Source organism: Podarcis bocagei (assembly GCF_964188305.1).
Source record: "Podarcis bocagei genome assembly, chromosome: 1".
NCBI lineage: Eukaryota > Metazoa > Chordata > Lepidosauria > Squamata > Lacertidae > Podarcis > Podarcis bocagei.
In genome coordinates, this window is record NC_138125.1 from 892,339 (window position 1) to 912,378 (window position 20,040).

General features: G+C 49.1%; 2 long non-coding RNA genes across 2 annotated transcripts in view; both read left to right on the top strand.

The window, feature by feature from the left end:
- LOC308588249 overlaps positions 1 to 20,040 on the top strand; it is a 665,218-nt gene that overhangs the window by 167,468 nt on the left and 477,710 nt on the right. The window lies entirely within an intron of this gene.
- Positions 11,280 to 11,846, top strand: LOC308582192. The gene is made up of 2 exons (XR_014005544.1): positions 11,280 to 11,664; positions 11,705 to 11,846. It is a non-coding gene; the product is annotated as an uncharacterized lncRNA (long non-coding RNA).

Consider the following 20,040-nt stretch of genomic DNA (forward strand, 5'->3'; position numbering starts at 1 on the left):
CTTGCCATTCATGCAGCCTTCAAGGCGTGGAGACACTTCCTGATCGGCGCCAAGCACACGGTGCAGGTCTGCACGGACCACAAGAATCTGGAACACTGGCGCACGGCGAAGTTCCTGAACCAGAGGCAGATACGTTGGGCGGAGTTCTTTGCTGACTTCGATTTCCGAATAGAGTACGTCCCAGGCGACACCAACATCATGGCGGATGCACTGTCCCGAAAACCGCAATACCTCGAAGAGGAGACGCCAGCGGCAGCCATGCACATCTTCGCGCCAACAGCGTGGGCGTGTGCTTCAGCCACAGTAGACCTGGATGCGGTGCGGCGGGCGTTGCAGGACGACTCATTCGCGCAGGCGAAGATGGCCGAGGTGCACAAGGGCACAGCGAAGAGCGACGAGTTCCAGATACGGGACGGCTTGCTCTTACGTAAAGGGGCCATCTACGTGCCGGGAGATGAACTTCGCGCCAAGGTACTGCAGCAGTTGCACGACGCACCCACGGCCGGGCACTTTGGCACGGAAAAAACGGTGGAATTAGTCGCAAGGGACTTTTGGTGGCCCAGACTGAGAGGGGAAGTCGCGGACTACGTCGCGAGGTGCGGCACCTGCCAGAGGGCCAAACCGGTGCACAAACCACCGGCGGGACTGCTGGAACCGCTGCAAACGCCGTTTGAACCGTGGGAGAGGGTGGCCCTGGACTTTGTCACGGATCTCCCCAGCTCGAGAGGCAAGACAGCTGTACTAGTGGTGGTGGACTTGTTCACCAAGATGGCACACTTCATACCGTGTGCGAAGGTGGCCACGGCAGAACAAACAGCCAAACTGTTCATAGATCACGTGTTCAAAGTGCACGGGCTGCCGCGGTCTATACTGTCCGACCGCGGTCGCCAGTTCATCTCGAATTTCTGGCAGAAGCTGATGGGCTTCCTGAACGTCAAGATCAACCTGACATCAGCGAGACACCCGCAGACCAACGGGCAAGCGGAGAGGGTCAATGCCATCATGCAGCAGTACCTGAGATGTTATGCCAATCAACAGCCTGCGACGTGGGTGGATTACCTGCCGCTCGCCGAGTTCGCCTACAACAACACGAAGCACGTGTCCACAGGGGTGACGCCGTTCTTCGCCAACAATGGGAGGAATCCCAGAACCTTCCCGGGACTGGACAGAGTGGGGGAAGGGGAACCGCAGACGGCGGACGCTTTCGCGTCTGAGTTGCAGGAGGTCCACGATCAACTCCGACGGCAGCTGGAGCTAGCGAAGCACGCTTACAAGGTGCAAGCGGACAAGCACAGGCGGGTTGGCGAAGAGATCCGAGTGGGAGACTGGGTCTGGTTGGCAGCCCACGCAGTGCCGACCAGATCGTTAGCCAAAAAGAAGTTGGGGCACAAGCAACTCGGTCCATACCAAGTCGAAGCGCAGATCAACCCAGTAGCTTTCAGGCTGGTGCTACCGGAGGGTTCCAGGATGCATCCGGTGTTCCACAGGTCGGTGCTCACTCCCTACAGGACACCTCACAGGTTCCAGGAACCAGGAACAGCACCGAGTCCGTCTCAGGAGCGGACGGAGGCGGGGAGATTGCCACAGCAGGACCCCATCAACGAAGTCACGGAGATTTTGGACTCCAGATGGGGGGAAGACGGAGTGGAATACCTCCTAGCCAGAGAGGGCACCCGGGCCAGTGCTAATAGCTGGGTGCCAGACTACGCTTTGGAGGAACCCCTGCTCAAGGACGAGTTTCATGCCCTTTTCCCACACAGACCCATGCCAGCAGGCTTCTTCGACGACTGGCTGTTCACACCCACACTTTCCTCCAGCACGTTCCATGGCTTCGACTCGGACGGGGAGCCCGCACAGCGCACACGTTCCCCAGAGGGGTCACCGGAGGGTTCGGCGTCCGACACCTCGTATTGGTGGGACGATCGGCCAGAGGAGCAGTGGCGCCGGAGGTGGCTGGAGATGCCAGGTCAAGCGACCGACGCAGAGACTGACATGGACGTGTGCGGGGAGGATCTCGGTTTCGAGCACGGCGGCACTGAAATGGAGGCGGAGCAGCTCAACGTTGACGAACGCGAGGAGGAAGACTCGGAGATCTTCAGTTGGCGGCCAGCGACGAGGAGCGAACTGTATCCGGCATTCACTCCTGTGATGATGGAGCACCCAGCAACCACCCTTGAAAGCGGGGAGGGGGGAAGGGGGGGCTTCGAGGGGGGGATGGATGTCAGGGGTTCAGGAGCAGAGACGCAGAGAAGGGAGGAGACAGAGAGCGAGGGGGAGGAATACGAAGGAAAGATGAGTGGGGATGACGAACCGAGATCGCCGAGCTTATCCAGTGAGTCCGAGGATTCCCAGAAGGGAGCGCCAGCGGTCAGAGCAAGGGGGGAAAACAGGGGGACACCCCAGGAAGAAGGGTCCAGAGAGGGATCAGAGAGCAGCAGTTGGAGATCGGGACCCACGTACCCAGCCGGGAGCAGCGGGGAGGAAGGGGACCAGATATCGGGTTCCGGAGGCTTTCAGAAGGAGGGAGGGCATGAGTCAGGAGTAGTCACGCCCACCTCGGGGAGCGACGAAACGATCAAGAGGAAGGTGGAGAGTTGGGCGCGCGCGCCAAGTTCAAATGTAGCGGAAGCTGGCGCAGTAAGCAGCCCAGAGAGTGAGCCAGGTCCCAAAGCCCGCCGCAAGGAGGCGGAAGGGTCAGGGGGGTCCGCGTCAGAAGAGAGTAGGAAAGAAGAGACCCCGGGGGGCAGAAGGACCCAGAGACGGAAGGAAAGGCGCAGGAGGTGGAGCAAGGCTAGGGTATTAAGCTGGTGTGCTAGAGGCGGAGACTCAGACGGGTCTTCGCCGGTCTGACCTAGAAGAAGTAGGGCTGCACATTGCAGTTTGGAAATGGAACCTGTAATCCAATAAAGACTCTTTTAACCTGAACGCTGGCTAGCGTGGTCCTATGTGAGCTGGGACTGAGTGGCAGCCCTGACACATGCGCTGTGGTTTGAGAGGCCCATTGGCCCAGGCAAGGGACTCCAAAGATCTTCTCCTGCTCCAAGACTGGTGGCAAGGCTGCTCCTGGGGCTTCATGCAGACAATGGGGATCGCTGGGGTTCAGTCTTGCTGCCTCCTCACCCAAAGTCATCAAGGCAGCTTGTGGCTACTGCCTAGTTGAAAGGAAAGCACTCTGCGTGCACCCAGTGGATAGGGAGCTCCTCTCAGAGCTACAATTCCCAGCATGCTCAACAAGCTGCAGTTCCCAGCATCCTTTGGGGGAAAGCCACGACTTTCCAAGCGGTCTAAGAGTGCTTTCATTGTATAGGGCGGCAGCCAACTGAGTGTTACTCAGAGAAGACACACTGAAATGATCAAACATGATTAAGTTGGGTTTGTCAATTTCAATGGGTCTACTCTGTTAGCCATTGATAGCCTTTTCCTCCTCCGTGAATTTGTCTTTTAAAACCATCCAAGTTAGTGGCTTTGCCTGCCTCCTGTGGGAGGGAGTTCTGCAGTTTAACTATGAGCTGCAGGAAAAACTTACTGTGAATCAAAAGAGGTTCTGGAGCTTTGTTGTGCTAAACAACCAGGAATCAGATTATGGTATGTATGTATGTATGTATGGATGGATGGATGGATGGATGGATGGATGTATTTAAAAAAAGCAACCCTATGAGAATCTCCTGGTTTTCTGTTTAGAGACCTTAAATCCCACCATCCCTCCCCAGTCCTCAAGACAACTCCATGTCCACCATTTCCATTGTTTTCTGCAAGAAATCTGATGCCCGTGGAAGACCAGGTTCAAGTCCTGGGCCTGGTTCCCAATTCTTGCTGTTGAGATTCGTCCAATCAACAGATGCCCAATGCCCCCCAGATTTGTTGTTTAGTCTTTTAGTCATGTCCAACTCTTCGTGACCCCCTGGACCAGAGCACGCCAGGCACTCCTCTCTTCCACTGCCTCCTGCAGTTTGGTCAAACTCATGCTGGTAGCTTCGAGAACACTGTCCCACCATCTCGTCTTCTATCGTCCCCTTCTCCTTACACCCTCCATCTTCCCCAACATCAGGGTCTTTTCCAGGGAGTCTTCTCTTCTCATGAGGTGGCCAAAGTATTGGAGTCTCAGCTTCAGGATCTGTCCTTCCAGTGAGCACTCAGGGCTGATTTCCTTCACAATGGATAGGCTTGATCTCCTTGCAGTCCATGGGACTCTCAAGAGTCTCCTCCAGCACCATAATTCAAAAGCATCAATTCTTCGGCAATCTGCCTTCTTTATGGTCCAGCTTGAACTGGCTGGCCTCTCATTGATCCAGAGGATGGAAAGAGCCTCATGTCCCAAACATCCCCCCTTCCCTTTGTCTCCCTTTTCTCCAGCTGCTCCTCTCTGGGATTTGGGGCTCAGGTGGTCCTGAAGAGTGGAAAAGAGCTTTTGAATTAAAAGGCCCCAGATTGGTGCTGTTGCTAAGTGCTTGTTGCAGAGCAAATCTGAGATACTTCAAAGCCTTCCAATGGATAATTTGGGATCAAGAGCACCAGTTATGTGCAAAATTTCCTCTCTATTTTTAAACACCCAAGGAAATTAAAGGGGAATCTGTAGGCAAATGAGTTGCCTGAGGAGCTTGCTAATGGCTTCCTGGATAGGGCCCCTAGTGGTTGGGGGCCCTCAAAGGCCTCAATTGCTGCTTTTCTCGCAACAGCTTGCCAGACCGCCATAAACACCCCCCCCCCAAAAAAGTATCAACTCATCTAAACATCTAGAAGAACGTTTGGACAGCAAAAGCCGTTTGGCAGTGGAACAGACTTGCACAAGAGGTGGTGGACTCTTCTTCCTTGGAGGTTTCCAAGCAGAGGCTGGATGGCCATCGGTCATGAATGATCTAGTTGAGATTCCTGCATTGTAGGGGTTGGACTAGATGACCCTCAGAGTCCCTTCCAACTCTACAATGTTTTGATTCTATGAAATAGAAGTTCAGGAGTCACTTGCCCATCAAGAGGTCCTGGGGGCTGCACCTTGTCATTCTGGGACAGCGCTTGGACTCAGAGCATCCAGATCCATCAAGGGAAGAGGGTCTTACAGTGGTGCCTCGCAAGACGAAATTAATCTGTTCCGTGAGTCTCTTCGTCTTGCGGTTTTTTCGTCTTGCGAAGCACGGCTATTAGCGGCTGTAAGAAAAAGGAAACAAACTCGCAAGAACTCGCAAGACGTTTCGTCTTGCAAAGCAAGCCCATAGGGAAATTCGTCTTGCGGAACGACTCAAAAAACGGAAAACTCTTTCATCTAGCGAGTTTTTCATCTTGCGAGGCATTCGTCTTGTGAAGTACCACTGTATAACAACAACAACAACACTCTGGGAGGCTTCCAATAAAGATTTAAAATACATTGAAATGTCACGCATTAAAAACTTCCCTGAACAGGGCTGCCTTCAGATGTCTTCTAAATGTCAGGTAGTTGTTTTCCCCTTTGACATCTGGTGGGAGGGTGTTCCACAGGGTGGGCGCCACTACCGAGAAGGAAACCTCTGCAGATATTTAAAATCACAAAATACGAAGCAAAGTGTGGAAATATGAGATGTTAGACCTTTAAAATGTCCCTTCTAAGCTTATTGCAAAGACCGTCCGTGGGCTGGATCCAGAGGGTAATTGGGCCTGATCCGGCCCGCGGGCCTTAGTTTGCCGACCCCTGTGCTAGATCATGCCAGTGCATCAGGTCCAGCATCCTGATCTCCCAGAGGTCAACCAGATGCAGCTGGGAAACAAGCGAGCAGAACAGGAGCATAAGAATTCTTGGTCCTCTCCTGTGGTTTCCATCAATTGCTATCTGGAAGTGTTGCTTCCTCCGACTGTGGAGGCAGAGCAGAGCCAGGGTGCCTAGTGGCCATGAGAGCCTTCTCTTCCTCCATGAATTTGCCTAATCCTCTTTGAAAGCCATCTAGATTGGCGACCACCCTGGTCTCCTGTGGCAGGGAGTTCCTCAGTTTAACTCTGTGCTGCACAAAGACGGGCTTGCTCCCTCCTCACTGCAAGAGAAAGCAGAATGCCGAGAAGAAGAGTTTCATCGCTAAGGTTGGGCTTTGTCTTTTTAGACTGGGGAAGAGTATATGTGTGCCTGGTCTTATTTAAATCCAGGCCCCTGTATATCAGTGAGGGTGGCGAGAGCGGTGCCTGCGCCCTCTCCTGCAAGTTCAGGGAAAGAGCCTTTGGCAGAAGTTCTGCAACTCAGGCTGTTGATATGGCAACTGTGCTGCGAAAGCCGAAAATTGGCCACAGCAGGACAGGCTATCAGCGTGGCTGGGAGGGGGGAAGAGTCAGGCGGTCCTCTGGTCGATTAAAGGTGAGCCTGCCATTAAACTGCCTGCTCTGCGAAAGAGACAACTCACTCTTCTCTTTGTAATAACCTTCCCTGATGCCGGCCAGCCGTGGCTAACAGACTCCCGAGAAAGAATCCGGCTCAATAATTGTTATAGCAAACAGGCGCCAGTCGGGGAAGGACGGGGAGGCGATGTAACTCTCCCCATTTCCATTGTCACATCAGCGCTCGGAAGGAGGACTTGCTCATCCTGCTGTCACCCGGATAAAGGGGAGAGCGGAAATGGAAAGAGGCGTCGAGCGGGTGCCTGGCGTTGGGAGACAGGCGTCCTGCGCTGCAACAGGGATGGCGATGGGGGCTCAGCCTTTTGTCCCACTGCGAGTTCAAAGGGCAGAGTGGAGACCAAAGCAGGGGGAGAACCAGAGTTGGAAGGTGTGGGAATGTTCAGGAACAAGTTCCACAATTTAGCAGAGTAACATTCCCCTTTTTAAACTCACAGCGGATGCGTTTGCTCAGACTCGCTAAAGCCTCTGTGATAACTGTTCTGGTATTTTCCCCTTATTCCCTCATAAAAGAGAAGAGACGACACAGTCTTCTTTAAAAGTATAAAAGGAGTTTACTCACATTCTGTTCACAATCGGATCCCAGAAGGCAGACTTAGCTTAGAAAAGTAACATACACCTGGAACCTATCTCATCAGGAGACAGTCCCTTTGTCCTCTCTTGGATGGAGGCCAAGAGAGCATCTTTGGCTAAGCAGATGTTGCTTCTTCGATGAAAGTAGTCAAAGAGAGAGAGATGGCTGCCCTGCCCTGTGCTTTTGTCATTACCTGCACAGGTGAGGCCACGCCCACCTCTAGTCACATGCAGAGGAAGTCTGTCCCAGCCCAGAAGGAAACAGGAAGTTTACCTGCTGGCTGGAAAAACATTCCTCCCCATGTGTAAACATGTTCACTCTAGGAATGTTGTACTTGACTGCTCTTATGTTTCACATCCCACAGAAGGTACCCCCAAAGGTAATCTAGTACAACCCTCTGCGATGCAGATGTCACAATAATCCCTAACAGGTGCCCATCTCCAAGAAAGGAGAGTCCACCATCTTCCCTGATCCCCCTCTGCAGCCTCCGCTCATTCCCTAGAGACAGAATCATAGAATTGTAGAGTTGGAAGGGACCTGAGGGTCATCTAGTCGAACCCCCTGTGATGCAGGAATATCGACTGAAGCATCCATGGCAGATGGCCATCCATGCCAAGGAAGGAGAGCCCACCACCTCCTGAGAGAGTCCGTTCCATTGCTGAATCGAAAAGTTCATCCTAATGTTTAGTCAGAATCTCCTCTTGTGTCGTTGGAATCCATTGGTTTGGGTCCAACCAGATGGGTCCGCCTTCCATGTGAGAGTGTGCCGGCTCAACCTGATGGGAGTTGTAGTCCAACCACATGGGGTGGGGAGCACCAGGTTGGCGAACGCCCTCCCCAGGGAGGTTCACCTGGGCGCCTTTATTATACACCTTTAGGAGCCAGGCAAAAGCTTTTCTCTTTAACCAGGTCTTTGGCTGATGGACATCCAAGGCACTTCTAAAATGTGTTGGGATTATTGGGTTGCTTTTGTTTTTATCATGTATTCTGTGTTCTTATATTGTGATTTTATGCTGTAACTGCCCTGAGACCTGTGGGTACAGGGCAGTATACGAAATTAAATAATTAATTATAATATTAAACAGCTGGCGAATGGCACCAGTCTCTCTTAGGTAGCCACATCTCAGGCACAGCACCACCCCATTTCCCACCATGATGCTGGTTGGTCTCTCAGCTGGACTCCCACCTTCCATCTGCATTCCAGGAGCAGATCAGGGCTCACAGCACATCATATTTCTGGGAGGCTGTGGATCTCAAGTGCAGGGTTGCACCTTCACGCCTCTGTCTTTTACTCTCCCAGCCCTCTCTGCAGCTAAGTCGGTTGCTTGTTTGTTTGTTTTTATAATAATATTTATTGAATTTTCACAAATTATATAAACATACTACAAACAAACAAAAACAAAAACAAACAAGTATAATTTCAAAACCTTATTTTCTTAAACCTTACTTCACTGACCTCCTCATACCTCCCCTTTCTGCATTCCAATTTCAAATTTAATTCAGCAAATCCTCACCCTTAATTTTATCTAGTTATATTCTTTTCTTTTAACTTAATCTTTACAGCTGTAGTCCACTTACTTTCTATAATCATAACATTTTAACACTCATTAATTTTACAATGTTTCTTAAGATAGTTCTTAAATTTCTTCCAATCTTCATCTGCCGTCTCTTTCCCCTGGTCACGGATTCTGCCAGTCATTTCAGCCAGTCCCATATAGTCAATCACCTTCATCTGCCATTCTTCCAGAGTGGGTAGATCCTGTGTCTTCCAATACTTTGCGATGAGTATTCTTGCTGCTGTTGTGGCATACATAAAAAAAAGTTCTGTCTTTCTTTGGCACCAATTGGCCGACAATGCCCAAGAGAAAGGCCTCTGGTTTCTTCAAGAAGGTATATTTAAGTACCTCTTTCATTTCATTATATATCATTTCCCAGAAGTCCTTAATCTTTGGGCACGTCCACCAAAGGTGGAAGAAAGTTCCTTCTGTTTCTTTACATTTCCAACATTTATTATCAGACAAGTGGTATATTTTTGCAAGCTTAACTGGGGTCATGTACCACCTATAAATCATTTTCATAATATTTTCCTTTAAGGCATTACATGCCGTGAATTTCATACCGGTGGTCCACAACTGCTCCCAGTCAGCAAACATAATGTTATGACCAATATCTTGTGCCCACTTTATCATAGCTGATTTCACTGTTTCATCTTGTGTATTCCATTTCAACAGCAAGTTGTACATTCTTGACAAGTTCTTAGTATTGGGCTCTAACAGTTCTGTCTCTAATTTGGATTTTTCCACCTGGAAGCCAATTTTCCTGTCCTGTTTGTAAACCTCCATTATTTGATAATAATGAAGCCAATCTCGCACTTTAACCTTCAACTTCTCAAAACTCTGTAATTTCAATTTGTCTCCCTCCTGTTCCAAAATTTCCCAATATTTCGGCCATTTGGCCTCCATATTGAGTTTTTTCACAGCTTTTGCCTCCATTGGCGACAACCACCTTGGGGTTTTATTTTCCAACAAATCTTTGTACCTAATCCAAACATTGTATAAAGGCTTCCTAACAATATGATTTTTAAAAGCTTTATGCGCTTTGACCTTGTCATACCATAAATATGCATGCCATCCAAATACATTGTTGAAACCTTCCAGATCCAAAATGTCTGTATTCTCAAGAAGCAGCCAGTCTTTTAACCAGCAGAAAGCTGCTGATTCATAATAAAGTTTGAGGTCCGGCAGGGCAAATCCCCCTCTTTCCTTTACATCAGTTAAAATCTTAAATTTTATTCTGGGTTTTTTGCCCTGCCAGACAAATTTCGAAATGTCTTTTTGCCACCTCTTAAAGCAATCCATCTTGTCCACAATTTGCAATGTTTGGAACAAAGACAACATTCTAGGCAATACATTCATCTTGATTACAGCAATTCGACCTAACAAGGAAAGCTTCAAATTTGACCATATTTCAAGATCTTTTTTTACTTCTGTCCAGCATTTCTCATAATTATCCTTATATAAATTCACATTCTTGGCTGTCATATTAATCCCCAAGTATTTCACCTTCTTAGCCACAGTTAAACCTGTTTCATTCTGGAACCTCTCCCTTTCAGTTGCTGTTAAATTTTTCTCCAATACCTTAGTTTTTTGTTTATTCAATTTAAATCCTGCTACCTGACCAAATTCTTGAATTAATTCTAAAACTCTTTTCGTACTAGTGTCTGGCTCCTGTCGAAGTCGGTTGCTTGGACTAGACATGCCAGTGCAAACTGCTGCCTCCCCCCCCCAATTCCTGGCTTTTCTGGAGCGATCCTACCTGGGGAGACATCTCTGTCTGCCCATAATAAGTAGAAATAGAGGAAGGATTTGTGGATAGCTTTGAAATTTATACAGCAACATAAATTCTGCCTTCACAAATGTACGAACAATCAGTCCAGTATTCAAGTTTCAAAATATATGTGCCTTTTTGCAGTGGCGGCAGTGGGGGGGGAGGGGTGAGCCTCTGGAGCTATCAAGAGCAAGAGCGAGGATGTTGCTTACCTTCTACTTTTTAAAATCAAAAATCAATAAAAACACAAAAGTGGGAACTTATATGGCGAGGTGTCTGGTTGCAGATATAATACATATATAAATTGGCCCGCTGTGACCAATTTGCAAAGCTTCTCACAGATAAAGTGTCTCTCTTTGGCTCGGACTTGGACTCTGCGCTGAATACGGGATCAGTTCCGGTTGAGGCCGTGGCTCCACCTGGTTGGGGTTTTGTTGCTCTTGTTTCTGGATGCATCCAGGTATGGCCCACAAGATGCCCCTGCTGGAGCCATGCCTGCTCCAGCCGATGGAGACAGTAAGAAGGCCTTTGAGGGGGCAGCAGAGATCATGAAGAGCTCTTGTGGTGGAGCTGGAGCTCCAACTGTGTGAAAGAGGCTGTGGTGGACAGAAGAACAGAAAAAGCTCCTTTCTACCAGTTCCAGAGTTTGGTCCATCAAGCTCAGTATCATCCACACTGACCACCAGCACCCCTCTGGGGTTTCCAGAAGGGTCTTTTCTCAGCCCTGCCTAGAAATTCTGCTAAGAACTGAACCAAGGAACTTCTACAAGTGCAGAAAATGCTCTTCCAATGGGTCATGGCCCTTCTCCTAAGCCTGAACCAAAGACACTCCCATTGGATGCACAGCGGTAGGTGCCTCCACCACCACATTTTCCTTATAAAATTCAAAATGTCAGCAGGCACCAAATGTGTCATTTTGGAGGAAAGTATCAAGGTGTCCTTGTCACTCCAAGGATTTTTGGATGACACCCATTATCCAGATCCTTCTTGACTTGGTTTTGAGTGGGAAGGAACTGTAGGATGTAAAACTGCATTCAAGTACAGTGGTACCTCGGGTTACATACGCTTCAGGTTACACACTCCACTAAGCCAGAAATAGTACCTCAGGTTAAGAACTTTGCTTCAGGATAAGAACAGAAATCATGCTCCGGTGGCGCGGTGGCAGCAGGAGGCCCCATTAGCTAAAGTGGTGCTTCAGGTTAAGAACAGTTTCAGGTTAAGAACGGACCTCCGGAACGAATTAAGTACTTAACCCAAGGTACCACTGTACAACATTCCTACAGTGGACATGTTAGGGGATGTTTTGTACCACTCAGGAGAAGACTTCCTGTTTCCTCCTGAGCTGGGACAGACTTGAAGAGGGTGCGGTCTGTTGTACTAGCAAGAAGGAGCACACGGCCTCCATGTTCTGATCAGTGTGTCTTCTCCATTTTGGATGTTGCTGTGTGTTTGGAGAAGTGACTGCTTAGTCGCAGTCACTTGGGACTAACTTCTTTATGGAATAGTTCTAGCTGTTATGTAACCTAAGCCTGCCTTCAGGGATAGGTCTGTGAATCTGAATGAATCTGTGAGTAAACTACTTTTATATTAATGTGAATCAGATTCTTGTGTTTATTCTTTTTAAGAGGGATTAGAATGGATTTTACCAGGAAGGAATCTTTAATAGTAAGACTCAGATGAGCCAGCAACAAGCTGATCACTGCATAATTTAAAAAGGGGGATGTTTGGAACTCTGCTAGAATATGGAACTTGCTAGCGCAAGTTAGGAAGGATATCATAAAATAGTATATCCTCTCCTGCCTCCCTAATCATCCCCACAGGAACTGGCATTGGCCATTCCAGTGGATGGTCTATGTTGCTAGCTAGATAGCCAGAAGTTTTGCTGTTGGTTCTGCTGGACCTCTCAGAAACCTCCAGCATCATGCAGTGAAGCTTCATTCTGAGCTCTCTGGAGCAGATGGGTATAGGAGTCATCACTTTGCAGGGAAAGTAGGTTTTAGATGATTTCATTGGAGGACTTCTTCCAAAGCTCATGATCACTGGCTATGAAGGTTCCACAACAAAATAAGAGCTTGCTGGATCAGGCCAATGGCCCTTAAGGTCCACTATCCTATTCTTACCACGGCCAACCAGATTTCTGTGGAGAGCCTTTAAGTGGGACATGAGCATGAGAACATTCTGCCAAGCTGTGATTCCCGGCAACTGGAATTCAGAGGCATAATGACTCTGATGGTGGAGACAGAACACAGCTATCGTTGCTAGTAGCTGTTGAGCTACATAATTCAACATCTACTGTCCAGTTCTAAGCACCACAGCTTAAGAAGGATGTTGACCGGCTGCAAAGTGTGCAGAGGAGCATGACCAAGATGATAAGGGGACCAAGCCTGATGAGGAACAGTTGAGGGAGTTGGAAAAGAGGAGACCGAGAGGAGACAGGAGGGCAACCAAAATGATCAAAGGCCTGGAAACGATGCCTTATGAGGAACGGCTAAGGGAGCTGGGCATGTTTAGCCTGGAGAAGAGGAGGTTAAGGGCTGATATGATAGCCATGTTCAAATATATAAAAGGATGTCACATAGAGGAGGGAGAAAGGTTGTGTTCTGCTGCTCCAGAGAAGTGGACACGGAGCAATGGATCCAAACTACAAGAAAGAAGATTCCACCTAAACATGAGGAAGAACTTCCTGACAGTAAGAGCTGTTTGACAGTGGAATTTGCTGCCAAGGAGTGTGGTGGAGTCTCCTACTTTGGAGGTCTTTAAGCAGAGGCTTGACAACCATATGTCAGGAGTGCTCTGATGGTGTTTCCTGCTTGGCAGGGGGTTGGACTCGATGGCCCTTGTGGTCTATTCCAACTCTATGATTCTATGATTCTATGATTTTATGATTCTATGATTCTATCTTTAAATATAAAAAAGGGCTGTTTCAGGGGAAATGGAACAAGCTGGTTTTCTCCTGCTCTGGAGGGGAGAACCCAAACCTATGGCCTCAAGTTGTGAGGAAGGAGATTCCAACTTATTATTACAGTGGTACCTCTAGTTACGAACTTAATCCGTTCCGGATGTCCGTTCTTAACCTCAGACTGTTCTTAACTAGAGGTGTGCTTTCACTAATGGGGCCTCTTGCTGCTGCTGTACCACCGGCACACGATTTCCCTTCTCATCCTGGGGCAAAGTTCTCAACTTGAGGTAACTCTTCCAGGTCAGCAGAGTTTGTAACCTGAAGCGTTTGTAACCTGAGGTGTTTGTAACTTGAGGTACCACTGTATTATCAATAATAATAATAATAATAATAATAATAATAATAATAATAATATGTCTGTACTAAGCATCAGGACTTACTTTCTGGCAGTAAGGGTCATTTGACAACTACACAGACTCCCTCAGGAGGTTGTGGACTCTCCTTCCTTGGAGGTTCATAAGCAGAGTGTGGATGGCCACCTGTCTGAGATTCCTGCACTGCAGGGGGTTAGGCTAGATGACCCTCAGGGTCCCTTCCAACTCTTCCGTTTCATGTTCCTTTGATTATCTCTGTGGACAGGCACCTTGGGTGTGTGTCCTGTGGACCATTTCTGATGCAGATTCTTTATGCTGGTCCTGCAGATCTGCAACCCCTTCTTTAAGCACAGAATTTATTAAACCAGAAAAGTGATCAGGAGGGGTCATTTCCCTCTTGGCACCTCTCATTCTCCCCCCTTGTATGCTTAAAAGGAACATGCTGGTCAGAGGGTAGCATAATATTGGCGCACCTGGCACACGATCATGGGGGGACCACCCCTTCTTTTATTTGAAATGCCTCCTGGTGGATTTATTTCCGTGGCATGCAGAAGCCACGTTGTCTCCCTGTAGTCCCAGGTAACGATTTTGCCTCTCCTTGAATCGGGGAAAGGATGTCTGTGGCTGAAGCCAGAGCAATTTGGCTGAATTCGTCCCCTCGGGGGTGTCAGTGCGGAGCCGAGGGGTGGCTGGGAAAGAGCCACGATTTCCCTCTTGCCAGGTGATACAGCTGCGAAAACAAGATTAAAAAGGAGAGCTGAAAAGGCTCCCTAATAATAATAGAGGAGGTTGCATGAAAAAAGGACCCATTTGAATACATTTGGTTCCAAAGCAGGTGCCGTTAATCAAGCTGTTGTTTGTGACCCAAGAGATAGCAAGGCGGGATGCAAACTCTCCAAGACGGGCCCTGCGGATGACCGGAAAGAGGGACATCTCTTGGGAAATGCAGCTGGGCAGGTGGGGGATCAGAGAATCGCAGAGCTCTGGAGGTGGAAGGGACCCCGAATCTCAGCTGAAGAATCCCTGACACGGCATTGTTGGAGGAGCATTTTAAGAATTTTGCATCAAATCCTCCCTTTCCCCTTCCACATTTTATCCCTGGTCTGGCAGATTTCTTGGCACAACCCAGGAAGAGACAGTTAGGTGTTGATATTTATAGACTCCACCTGTAGAGAAGTAAATTGACTTGCTCTCTTCCTCCTTGGCTAGGAATGTCACCTGCCCAAAGTGTCCCCCAGGCCACTTCTTGCCTCCCCGCCGCCTGCAAACGGCAGATTCAGGGTACTTTATGGGGCCTTTTACGCATCCCTCGTAAAGCTTAATCACCAGCGTAAATAGCACTTTGCCTAAATATATCTTTGTTTATGCTCTTTGATAACAAACTGGAGCATGCTGAATTATTCACAGGGAATCGCTCCAAGAACAGGAGGGAAGGAAGGTGGATGGCTCTTGCCTGCTCGTTCGCTCGCTCGCTCTTGCACCAGAGTAGGCAGCTAAGCCAACCTTCTTCCCACCGGGCTCACTTCCTCCTTCTCCAAAGCGTCTTGCAAGGAGAGGTGGCCACAGGCAGAAGTTAGGAGCCTGACACCTGAAGGCTTCACAGATGTCACAGCTGCAGTTTAAGGACATGGGAAGCATCTCCCCTTGGCTGTGCCAATTCACCAGGTTTCACCTTTCTGATGTCACAGAAGGTGGATCCGAGGAGGCCACCTGTCCAAGCCTTGCCCTGCCCCAGACATGCTTAGCTTTAGCAAGGCAAGGGCCACCGTGTGCCCTCAGGCCATGTCCTGGATATGGCTCCATTGTAGCCTCATAGAATCATAGAATCCTAGAGTTGGAAGAGACCACAAGGGCCATCGAGTCCAACCCCCTGCCAAGCAGGAAACACCATCAGAGCACTCCTGACATATGGTTGTCAAGCCTCTGCTTAAAGACCTCCAAAGAAGGAGACTCCACCACACTCCTTGGCAGCAAATTCCACTGTCAAACAGCTCTTACTGTCAGGAAGTTCTTCCTAATGTTTAGGTGGAATCTTCTTTCTTGTAGTTTGGATCCATTGCTCCGTGTCCGCTTCTCTGGAGCAGCAGAAAACAACCTTTCTCCCTCCTCTATATGACATCCTTTTATATATTTGAACATGGCTATCATATCAGCCCTTAACCTCCTCTTCTCCAGGCTAAACATGCCCAGCTCCCTTAGCCGTTCCTCATAAGGCATCGTTTCCAGGCCTTTGACCATTTTGGTTGCCCTCCTCTGGATATAATTGTAGAGTTCAAAGGGTCCGCTTGGGGTCATCTGGTCCAACCCCCTGTGGTGCAGGAATCACAGTGAGAGAATCCATGACAGATGGCCATCCAGCCTCTGCTTAAAAACCTCCAAGGAAGGAGAGTGCACCACCTTCCGATGGAGCCTGTTCCACTGTAGAACAGCTCGCACCCTCAGAAAGTTCTTCCTAATGTTTAGTCTGAATCTCCTTTCTTGTCATTGGAATCCATTGCTTTGGATCCTCCTGTCTGGAGGAGTAGCAGGAATCAAGCTTGCTCCTGCTTGGCAGGGGGTTGGACTCGATGGCCCTTGTGGTCTCTTCCAACTCTATGATTCTATGATTCCTTCTTCCATGTGACAGCCCTTCAGATGTTTGAAGATGGCTAACACAACCGTTCTCACTCTTCTCTTCTCCAGGCTAAACATCCCCAAGTCAACTGTTCCTCATAAGACTTGGGACCAGGTGTGAGCATGCAAAGGAAGAAGAAGGGTGATGAAGAGGCCTGGCTGAAATGTTTAATTGGGCCTGTTGCATTCTGGGATGTTGCAGGTCATGGTGGGGTCCCTGAGCCCCCCCTTCCACATATTGCACTCACCAAGGTCAAGAAGCAAGTGGAGAAGGATCTTCTGCTCTACCTTCTCCCCTATAAGTGAGGACATGGAGTCCTGGAGCTGGATCAGACCAATGGTCCACCTGGTTCATCTTCCTGATCTCATAGTGGACAGCCAGAAGCAGGATTTGAACCCAAGAGTTCTCTCCCCTCCTGGGGTCTCCAGAAACTGCTTCCAATTGTGGAGGCAGAGCATAGACATCATGCCTAGTAGCCCTTGATAGCCTCTCCTCCTCCATGAATTCATTCAATCCTCTTTTAAAGCCATCTCAACTGGTGGTCACCACTGCCTCCTGTGGGAGGGAGTTCCATAGCTGAACTCTGTGCTGAATGACTTTCAGCTTCTGTTCCTTCCTGGGAGGCAAAATGTTCCACTTGGGGCAAATGTGTAGGGCAGGGCAGGGAGCAAAGACTGACTGGTGGCCTTTCTTCCACGAAGAGCCCACTGCAGCTGCACACGCTCCACTCCCCCAGAGGAAACCCCCTCCCCACTCAACCGCTCCCTATAAAATCCATGTGGCTTTTACGTGCGATTTCCTCCAGCAACCGAATTGCTTTGATGATGACAAACAGTGATTCTCCCACGTGGAAGCGAACGTATTCATTTCAGATCTGCAGCAATTATGTCTATATGGAACACCACAGGGGGAGAAAGTGTCTTCAGAGTGCCGCCGGGAAGGCCTTTTGCAGCCAGCCTCCCCCCCCCTTCCTGAGTCTCCCCATCAGATCACTCTCCCCAATAATCCCTTGGAATTGGGAGGGGGGTCCTTGAGAAGTGTGAGTGCCCAATTACCTTCACTCCAGATCTCAGGCAGTAACAAGCACAGAGCAATTTCAAGGAACACCTCGCCATTCCGGAAACTGCATGGATGGCAGCTGTTAAGGCTGATATCTCTCCCTCCTGCTAGAGCCAAACCCCACATACTTAGCCCTGCAAATATTGGGGGTAGTTTATTTCCTGCTTGCGATTCCTCCCAGTTCTTTGGGGGAGTGACAGCCAGATGCAGAACTTTGCAGCATCGATCCTCACAGGAAGAGGGTTGGTTTTGCCAGTGTCTTTTGGCAGCTTTTGGGTCCCACCACTGGTCATCTTCAGGACGGAGCAGGACAAAAAGGCTCAAGATAAGAACGTCCGAAGACCCTGCTGGATCAGGGCAAAGGGGGCCCATCCAGTCCAGCAGTGCTCCAGCTTATTATATTTTTTGTGTGCAGCTTTTGCTGAGTGTCGCTCCAGACGTCAATAATGCAGGAACATCAGGGGAAGAATCACAGAACAAATAATGAAGCAAAATGTTGGGCGGATGGCCTAGCACAAATCCATCACGAAGGTGCTATTGTTGCATCAATGACACATTGCAGGAGAAAAAAGCCACCAGCAAGAGAGGACCCTTTATAAAACCACAGAATTGCAGAGTTCAACGGGTCCCCAAGAGTCATCTAGTCCACCCCCCTGCAAGGCAGGAATCACAGCTCACTCCATGCTTTAGCAAGCGGGGGGGGGGATTTAAAACTCCCAAATACCGGTAATTTGAGGAGGTGGGGAAGTGCTGGTAGCATTGCTTCCTCTATAGGGAGAAAGAAAACGAGATTCCCACACAAACCCAATTTTCGCATTGTGGCTCCCTCAAGTGCCTTTGTTGAGCAGAGGTCTCCATCAATGGGATGGCAAGGCCAATAATCTCTCTCTGCTCGCAGCCCCAATTGCCAGGCTCACTATCTCCGCTTCCAAAGGAATGTCAAAGGAGCTTTAGTCCTTGCCAACACGATGTGCTAATGACTCATTAAAAATAACAGCAGAATGAGAAGAGGGGAATGGAACAGTCACCAAAGATCTCATCCTGTTTAATGCCATTGCGGGCAGCGGGAGGGAAATGGGAAGCCCAGAAGATCAGGCTGGACCCTCTCAAGAGCTCTTCACTCTGCTGCACCAGAATCATCTCGGCCAACACAAATGTTTACCGTCTTCTTGCAAAAAAAGTAGCTTGATGGGATGAGAAGTGCAGAGGTCAGGCAGCGCTGGGGATCCTAGCCAACGTTAGTACAGAAACTGCAACACTTAGGAGAAAGATAAGGAAGAACTGACATGGCAGCAGTTTACCCCCCCCCCTTTTAAGGTAAAGGGATCCCTGACCATTAGGTCTAGTTGTGACTGACTCTGGGGTTGCGGCGCACATTTTGCTCTATAGGCCGAGGGAACCGGTGTACAGCTTCCGGGTCATGCGGCCAGCATGACTAAGCCGCTTCTGGTGAACCAGAGCAGCGCACGGAAACGCCGTTTACCTTCCCGCCAGAGTGGTACCTATTTATCTACTTGCACTTGCTTTCGAACTGCCAGGTTGGCAGGAGCAGTGACTGAGCAACGGGAGCTCACCCCGTCGTGGGGATTCGAACCGCCGACCTTCTGATTGGCAAGTCCTAGGCTCTGTGGTTTAACCCACAGCGCCACCCGCGTCCCTCTATGGTAGCAGTTTATACAATGATGCACAACCTGGAAGAAAGGGGAGAGAGAAATGCTTTCCTCCCTCTCTCTGAACCCCAGGACTCCTGGACATCCAGTGAAGCTGAAGCTTGGGAGATTCATGACAGATAAAAGAAAGGAGTTCTTCTTGTGGTGCATGCTTAAACTGTGGAACCCCCTGCCACAGGAGCCAGGGATGGCAGAAGCAGATTTAGGACAGTGCGACTGGTTCCCTCGCTTTGGGCACAGAGCTTTGGGGGTACCACAGGGGGCGCTGCCACTAAGATGCAGAAAGGGAGGGTTTTCTGCCTCCGCATCTGCCAGGACCCCTCCTGCCTCCCTCAGGCCTTTGTCATCCTCAACCAACTCTCCCCTTTCACGCTGTCAAAGATGGAGCATCTTTCTTCCCCCGTCCCTCTGCATCTTGATCTGACACAAGCGATTTGTATTCCCAAGGTAAAATGAGTTCAATGGGGGGGGGGATGTTCCCTGGAAAGTGCACTGCTGCTCAAAGATTAAAAACATCGGTCTGTATAAAACATGCATTTCGGTTGGCAATAAACAAATGGCGATGGGAAGTTGCCAGTGAATAAACGACTCTATCGCGGCGATAGAAATCATGTTTTCATTTCCACTGAAAATAAAAGGATGATTCCTTCCTTTATCACAGTTATGGGAGATTTTCTCCTTTGACGATTATTCCGCAAGCAGGCAGGCAGCCTGCGTCAGAGGGCCTGGGCACCACAGAAGAGTGACTAGTGGGGTGCCACAGGGTTCTGTCTTGGGCCCGGTCTTATTCAACATCTTTATCAATGACTTGGATGATGGACTCAAGGGCATCCTAATCAAATTTGCAGATGACACCAAACTGGGAGGGGTGGCTAACACCCCAGAGGACAGGATCACACTTCAAAACGACCTTGACAGATTAGAAAACTGGGCCAAAACAAACAAGATGAATTTTAACAGGGAGAAATGTAAAGTATTGCACTTGGGCAAAAAAAATGAGAGGCACAAATACAAGATGGGTGACACCTGGCTTGAGAGCAGTACATGTGAAAAGGATCTAGGAGTCTTGGTTGACCACAAACTTGACATGAGCCAACAGTGTGACGCGGCAGCTAAAAAAGCCAATGCAATTCTGGGCCGCATCAATAGGAGTATAGCATCTAGATCAAGGGAAG